The sequence below is a fragment of the Trachymyrmex septentrionalis genome, unplaced genomic scaffold (genome assembly GCF_001594115.1).
Source record: "Trachymyrmex septentrionalis isolate Tsep2-gDNA-1 unplaced genomic scaffold, Tsep1.0 scaffold43, whole genome shotgun sequence".
NCBI classification, from domain to species: Eukaryota; Metazoa; Arthropoda; class Insecta; order Hymenoptera; family Formicidae; genus Trachymyrmex; species Trachymyrmex septentrionalis.
The window spans coordinates 442,339-451,070 of record NW_017305601.1 but is presented as its reverse complement, the minus strand read 5'-3'; positions in this window follow the sequence as shown (position 1 = coordinate 451,070).

Here is an 8,732-nt window from a genome sequence, read left to right as displayed (position 1 = left end):
TGATAATCTTTTGTTATTTTGAAATATATCTATCATACATATTTAGTCGCGTTAAAAGGATTAATTACCATCGGTAGGAAAAAGAATTACGCCTGATTGGAAGCTTGCGTTTGACAGACACTAGCTGTAATTCATGATCTAGCGATTGAATTCGCAAACGAAATTTATTTAAATTCCCACGTCACACTTTTTGAAATGCGGGATGAAATTAAATTAAGTATACGAAATGCCAACACATAAAATACGATTCATCCCGCCGGGTGCTGACCGAGAAGCGTGAAATTTAATGCAAATAAGTGAATCAGTCGGACGAAGCATCGGCGTGGGCGGTCTGAAGCTGGTTCTGCAACTCGTGAAATTTCGAATCATTCTCCCGGGGTGAGTGTTTGAAAAGAGACCAACCGCTACCGTTTGTCTCTCGCTTCGAAGTACGGAGACCAGGCAAACGTGGTCAAACAAAAGACCGAACGGACCGTGTCGCCGACTACGTAATTCTCGTTAAGTCCCGAGTTCAACTAGGTATAGACGAAAGATAGTCGAGTTCTAGTGCAGGCAATTTACTTTGCAATTAACGCGGCTATCGCTAAAGTAAACCATCGTAAATGCGAAGCATCTTCTGCGGCAGAGTAACTGTGGAAAAATAAACGCAAGATCGCAGCGTCTTGATTTCGCGGACGCAAAACTCTCAGGCTAGCTTGAAAGATCAAATTTCCCTTCGGAGATAGTTAAATGTATTTTTTGAGCGACGGACTAATCCGATTTTCGCGCAAACTTTCGAGCACTTCCGTAATTGCTTCACTTGCTACAGAAATATTCAATAACCGCGATTTTGCCGCCGGCTTAAGCTTTTCATTTTGCTCGGACAGGGAAATACCGTGAGAACGAAAATAATAAAAAGAAGATGATAATAATAAAATGTAAAATTCAAAACAAGTGCATAAATCCAAGTGATGCATTGTGCTTGCAGATATTCAGATTAGATACGGCGGCGCTGCAATTCCGACGGTTTCCAGGTGTATTTTAGTATAGTTTCAATTTTTCGCATGGAATACCAACGTCTTGCGCTCATATCGTTTTCTTCTTTTTTGAGTGGGTTCAGTTTCACACATGATGCGAATAATGTACCTACCATTTTATCGTTGTTGTTTATTAAATATTGAGGAAGGAATAAAATAATACATTATATATATTATGCGTGAAACGGAACGCACCTTTTGTCTTATGGTAATCAATTCCTAGATGGATTGATACAACCACGCACACAGAATTTAATATTTAAGTTGAGATTTATTTCTAGTTTTATTAAAAAGACTAAGCCTGTTCCACATTTTGGTAAACTTCAGTTTACTGTTTTATTCTCTTACTTTCTTATGCTCTTACTTTTTTACTTTTTTTGTTTATCCAATAGATAAATTACCAAATAAGTTTATCTGAAACTGGAACAACCAGCCTTTATAGAATTAATTGAATTGGTAGTTATATTTGTAATAGTTATAGTTATAGTTTTTATTCCTATTTAGTTTAGTTTTTTTACGTCATATAACTCAAAGCTGCAAAGATTAGAGCTAAAGGCGTCTTCTTTCCTCAATCATCGAAGGATATTCCAGAAAAAAAATGTAAATCGATGACTATGAAATAATGAGAAAGCCTTTGATTAAGATTTAGATTGATAATTGAAATAGTGAGAGATGACAAATGCATGAGTCTAACTCTCGGCCAGAAACTTTCAAAAGATTAAAAATGGTGCAATCTTCGAACCAAACTAAGAACATATTTGCTAAACTGCCATACTGAACTTGCTCATATCGTCGCTTGTCTCGATTGCTCCCGCAAATAGAATCATCCCTCCAAGAAACGAAAGTCACGTTTTCACCGCGATTTATTTCATCGGCGAATCGAGTAACTCTTATCGCAAATTTTCGCCCGATGTTCGGGCGTAAGACTTCCCAAAATACCACTGAAATTTCCTTCCAATTTCATCACTTCATACAACGAGAAAAATCCTGTTGCACAACCGAAATTTTGCATTTCTTGTTGCTTCTCACGGAAAAGAATGACCGAGATTGATGAGGAAGAGAGTGTACTTTATTAAGTAAAGTACGAAAAAGCAGTTTCATAAAAAGAATAAGTAATTAAAAGCCATTATAATTATGTAACAGTTATAAAAAAGCTAGAATAATAGATCAATAGTTTTGAAATAATTATATTAATAATAATATTTGCATATACACATTTTTAGAGAAAAAGACATAGGTAGATATTTTCATAATCAGTTCTTATTTCAAAAGATCGTCTTGTATAATGTTTTATATATAGAAATTCACACACACACACATGTGTAAATATTTATCATTGCTCATAAACGAAACCAACATATTGCTCCGAGCAATTTTTACATTTCTATCCCTTTTCTCGTTAGCGCGTTCCCAACCGGCGGGTGGATGGTCGAAGATATGACTTTAATTTCGCGGAGCGCAGCGAGAGAGAGCTTCATTCCCCGCGCGAGATGTATTTCACCTTTTTCTTAAATCTTAATAAAGCAGACGACGGCGAGCCATCAAAAATGCATTAAGCAAATAACAGCGGAGCGTTAAAAATTAAAAAAAAAAAAAGACCTTCGACGCGGACAAATTGCGGACGAGTAATATAAGAATTCATCCGCCGTAAAATGCGATTCGCATGACATTTGTCATAATACGAAAATATCATTTTCACGACGCTGCATCAATTACGCCGAGCGTATTCGCTTTATCAACGTAGCTCTTCTCTCGAACGCGGATCGCGCGATGGCTGAAGTTGAGGAATCGTCCTGCGGAGGAAACGGAGCGGCCACTCGCTGGGCGAGACGACATGCGGCAATTATTCACCGTAGGATCGCGATAGCTGTAAACAATGTGACGAATCACGCTTTACGCCCGCGCCACGGGAATGTATCTGTTATTGTCGCCGACATTGTTGTTGATCGCGGCTCCATTTTCGCAAGGGAGAGGATCATCGACGTTTTTATGCCGAGGACTGCAGGCGTGGAGGATTGCTGACATGCTCCACTTTCGTTTACGCTTTGTTCGTTACCGTTCGACGTACGCCACATCGAACACTTTTGTTGTTACTTCAGGAGGAAGAGGAGGAGGAGGAAAAAGAGGAGGGTATGGAAGAGGGAGAGGATAATGCTGTGTTTTCTAAAGACTGATACATACTCACGATGGTAGTTACGACCTTCATGGCTAGTCGGTAAAGGCAGGATTAAATCAAACTACTGCAGAGCATCCCAGGCATCCCAGCGATAGTCAGCGAAAAACTGCACGAGTTTTAAACGAGAACTTTGAGAGGGAAAGCGCATAGCGCGTTTGAAGCTATTATCACTAAGAGATAATTAGCCGTCGCTGAGAATTTATTACCGCAGCGTCACTTGATTGATTGATAATCATAAAAAAAGGATTAAAAGCAAAAAAGTATTACTTGGTAATGTTCTACTCTAGCGAGCTATTCTATAAAAAGCTGCCTATAAAAAACATTTTGCAATATCCTTCCTGACATATGTGATTTTCATTCATAAAATTTCATCAGCCATTATTTTTATATATATCACTTTCTTACTTCAAAATTGATATACATAAACAATTAAGTTTCCCAAAAAGGGAAAAACCTATTTTTTAACTTGACAGAAAATTATTTACTAATTGAATAATATATATTCTTAAGATGTCGGTTTTATCACTTTCGCTTCGCAACTCTTAAAATCATCCTTTTTGAATTACGATAATTTTTTTTTAAATCGTCATGACTTGAGTTGTGACAACTTTACCAATTTTTTAATTTTAGAAATTAAGTTAGTTTATATTTGATGATTGATAGGATAATATTTATTTAACTTATTCATGATCATAATTAAAAAAGTCACGTGTTTTAGTTGTGTTAATTTTGAAGTAAGGGAGTTATTTAATTGTTATTGAAGATCTAACCATATAGAGCGATTGTATAATAAGGCGGCAATGTAAATAGGCCCTTTCAGTAGCGGAAACAAAGGTAGAAGTTGAAATAAACCGTTTTGTCATCGGACCATCGAATCGGCTACTGTGATACTTTACGCTACCTTTTCTTTTATTCATGAGTCTGCCAGGAAATCCGCGTCGATTTAAATCCATCGCGTTGAATTCAACGTATCTACAGACTTAGAGAATAGTCGATGCGAAAATCCGCTATCAGCGATATATACCGCCCGCAGGCGTCGGTATTTTCTCTGCATCTCCCCTTAAATTTCGTTCAATCGAAAAATGTTGTTTCGCAGGAGCATCGCTTTTCCCAACTCTGCGTAGAATTACAGCAACTGATGGTGTTTTGAAGTGATTGATCTCATCACGGTAAAACACTGCGTCAAAAAACTTTCGCTGTGTTTCGAAATTCTACACGTATCACTTTTCGCGATTTTCACTCTCGCTCGTTTTGTAATTCGTTTATTTCTTTTGGAATAAAATTGTTAATGGATCGTAGCACAATCGTTTCATAAATCTTTCTCAATTCATCAGAATATTTGACAGCAAAACAGTGATAGATCTCATCATCACATCGTACGAAGAGAAGCTTCATTAAGTTTTGTATTTCTTTTTTGCTCATTTTTCACGATATATATAATCGTATTTCACTTTTGAAATAAAGATATTGATATAATATATCCTAGATAGAACACAGAGTTATATAATGATAGGAAGTCATCATAACTTCATTTGTCATTTGTACGTAATCTATAAGTGACAAATAAAGTCATAATGATGTCTCATCCTCGTGGTATCAGTTCTTTACTTAAAAAGTGATACAACTCAAAAAGTTAAGTTTTTCAAAAAGGGAAAAAACTATTTTGACATAATAACGCGCGATAAAAAGAACATATTCTTAGAAATACGAATAAATGTTGCCTTTGTCATTTCAAAAACCTTAAAAAATCACGATTTAAAAAAAAAACAAGATAAAGGACTACAAGCCAAGCAAGATCTTTAATATTACAATGCCAAACAATAAATAATAACTCTACAACATTTTAATCCCAATTAGGTCATTCTTAATGCTAAAAAGGCAATTAAAGTTGAAATTATTATTAAAGATAAATAATAAAATTTTTAAACGCAAATGTGTTTGCGATAAAAATTAATTAGTTTTTCAGCAATGACGAGATTCCGGTGTCCTACAAAATTATAACAAATCCGTAATAATTCATCAAAAGTGATATAACTTGAAATATTAGTTTACATTTACCTTAATTAATTAAAATAACTAAATTTAAAATAAAACAATTTCTTCCTTAAACTCTTTGGGCACTAAAATTAACTGTCTTAACTGTAAATGTTCTCTGTAGAAATTTTCTTTTTTATTTACGAAAACAACACAACTGAAAAAGTTACTCTAGAAGATATTAGGAAAACCTTTATCTTTGAAAACTTTGAAAACAACACAAGTATTATTTGACGGATGGACTGTAAAGTTAAGATAGTTTATTTTTGATGATTGACAGAGTAACATTTATCTAACTCGTTCATAGTAATGTTCAAGAACTACATTTTTGTGTCACTTTTGAAGTAAAGGACATTATTTATGATTTATGTATTTTACACAGCATCTTTATTTTTCCTTACTTTTTTTAGTTTATTGGAAACAATAATAAAAATTCTAAACGACGGCTAAGCAAAGTAATATTTATTACAGTTAGTGATAAAGTTGGACCGGGCAATAAATGACTATGATAAATAATAATAAAAACGCGAACTCTTCTCGTGAATACGAATATTCGAGTTAATTTCATAATGGAACTTTATGGAGCGCGTCGAGAGGGCCGAAGTTTCTCCCGAAAGTGCGAGGGTGCTAACAATATTTGTAAGATAAGAATTATGGTCAAATGGAAGTGAAGAGGTAAGGGCACCTTGACGCGGGGTAGAACGGAAGATAAGGAATAAAGTGGCAGAAACGGATCCGCGAAAGAGACGGCGTGTAGAGAAGCGAATGCGAAATCGAGGGAGACGGCACCATCGTTCGTGCGTGTAGCACGAGAAGGAAAAGTTTTCAGCGGGGGAAGGAAAAAGAAAAGAGCGGGAGAAGAGAGGATAGGCGGGTGGTAGTTGGGAAAATCGGGAAAAGAGAAACAAGGATGAAAACGACGCAGAACGTGATTGACTGAGACGGAGAGAGCGTCGGCACGATGATGCGAGAGAGACAGAGAATACGCGAGGAGGATCGAAGATCGGTGGAACCGTTGTGCTGGGGGAGAGAACGGGAGGGTGGATAGCCGAGCATCCTCCTCAGGTTCGAGTGGTGCGCTTGCGCTATCGTAACCCTCCAATACACATCCACGTAATGTCATCGCCGAGCCAGTCTGACGCCAGGCGCCGCGACGCTATGACGTCACTGATCCGCGCTTCGCCGACGAACGCACCTCGCCTAGCGGTTGAGAATTCATGAATGAAATCCTATTTACCATCAAGAGTATCCGGAGAGAGAATACTTGCCGGAGAACGCGTCTACGAGCGCACAGGTTCGCACGAACGCGCGCGAGCGTGAGGGGTCGGGAATGGTGAACGCCGGGGGACCAATTGGATATAGACTGGTTCGCCAGCTTCCGATCGCGCGGCATCTATCCATGTTAATCGTGTCAAGTGGCGTGTAACAGAGCCAATCTCGCGCGTGCAATCGCTTCGTGATGCAATCGCGTGGCGAATCGATACAGTTTGAATAGTCGAAATGCCGACGAGCTTCGACCGAGGAGAGCGTATTTGCTAGGAAATTATCGGAACGCGGATATATTCCGGCTTGATATCATCATCAATCTGCCCAGCGGCTAAATCTTGACCCAGCGATGGTCCCTGTTGATAGCGAGCACGTTTCACGAATGACGCGCAAGATTCCCGCCCACCAGCTGGTTTCCCCGCGCTTGTCTTCATTCAGAGCCCTTGCGATGGCGCGTTCTCTACGACCTATCGACGTTTTGTGTGAAAGTTGCGCGAGTTGCTGGTGCACACAACGATAATACCTCTTATCGCGCGCTATCGGCTGTCGCGATCGAAAGCTATACGCAGACACGACGCTTTAGTGCACCTCGGAGAGCGGTTCTCTTGTCGATATCCGGTGTGTTTTATGAATGGGCTGCCGCGACAGGAAAGGGTCTCTCGATAATCAGGCTTCCGTGGCCTTTCAGCACAAACGTTCTCCGGAGAATTCGCGAGCTGGAGAACGAGAAATTGCACCCGTATTTCCTCGTTCAAAGTTGCTTCTGCTTCACATCTCTTCGAATCTTTCCTTCATCAACACTCACCTCGATTGCACGTTTCAACGTAATAATAAAAATATACGGAAAAAAATGATTTTGTTTAAGTATCTAACAATTTAGCTAGATTTAGATCTAAAAATAATTTTATTGGATTATTAAAATAATTGTGCAGGAAACATGATAAGCAATGCTGCTTAAAGAAAATTCAAAGTTTTTTACTTAAACTATAGTTTAAGCGTCGTACATAATTTTGATATACTCCAACAAAATTATTTTATTATTAAGTCTAGTTAAATTTTTAAATATTTTAATACTGTTCTTTCCGTGTAAAAACGCATGCTTCATATGGAAAGAACAATTGTATTGAAGTATCTAAACATTTATGTAGCTTCAGACACTCAAAATAATTTTATTAGATAACCAAAATAATTACGTAGAAATCTCAAGTTTGTTGAGCAATGCTGCTAAAACATTTTAACATTCTATAGCAATCAATTTGATTATCGTCTCATACATAATTATTTTAATAATCCAACAAAATTACTATCAAGTCTTGTTAAATTTTTTAATATTTCAATACCGTTCTTTCCGTATCAAAATGCATGCTTTACACGAAAAGAATGATTTTGCTTATCTAAAAATTTAGCTATATATATATATATATATAGATTTAAAAATTATTTTGTTGGATCATCGAAATAATTACACAGGAATTTCAAGCGTGATGGCAAACAATGCTGCAAAAAGTTTTAATATTCTAGCAACCAAATTAACATTTATGAAACAAAAAACCCATTATAGTACTGCTGAAATATCACATTTTGAGGCAAGAAATACAGTAAAATAATGAAGTATAACAAACCTTACTAAAAAAAAAACCTTCTGTAAAAAAAATTAAATTTCCGCTCTTTAAAAATTAAGCACCCTACATAATTATTTCAACGGTTCTGTCAAATCATTTTTAGATCTAGCTAAATTTTTATATACATATATATAATTTAACTTCAGCAAAATCGTTCTTTTCATATAGGAAACGTACGTTCAGGTGTCATATCAGCGGGAGGTCAAGGGTACAACACGACTTCGACCAGAAACTAATCGTTCAGCAAGACTCTCTCTCTCTCTCTCTCTCTCTCTCTCTCTCTCTCTCTCACACACACACACACACACACACACACACACACTATCTCCTCTCTTCCTCTCGGCCTTCGACATTCCCGAATTTCACAGGATCACTACCATCCCGCTTCTCTCATGCAGATCTACTTCCGCAATTTCGTTCACGCGACGCGGCATGAACAACGCATGAATCAAAATTCTCCCAGTATCGGACACGCTTAACTGAACTTCACGGGAACGCGACGCTACGCGCCACAGCGAGACCGCGACGTGACGCGAATTCGCATTTAGCCAACTGATCTGCATTCTACATTCACGAATTTTTCCCGAGAATGAGATCTCGCTTGGCTCCTCTTTCTTT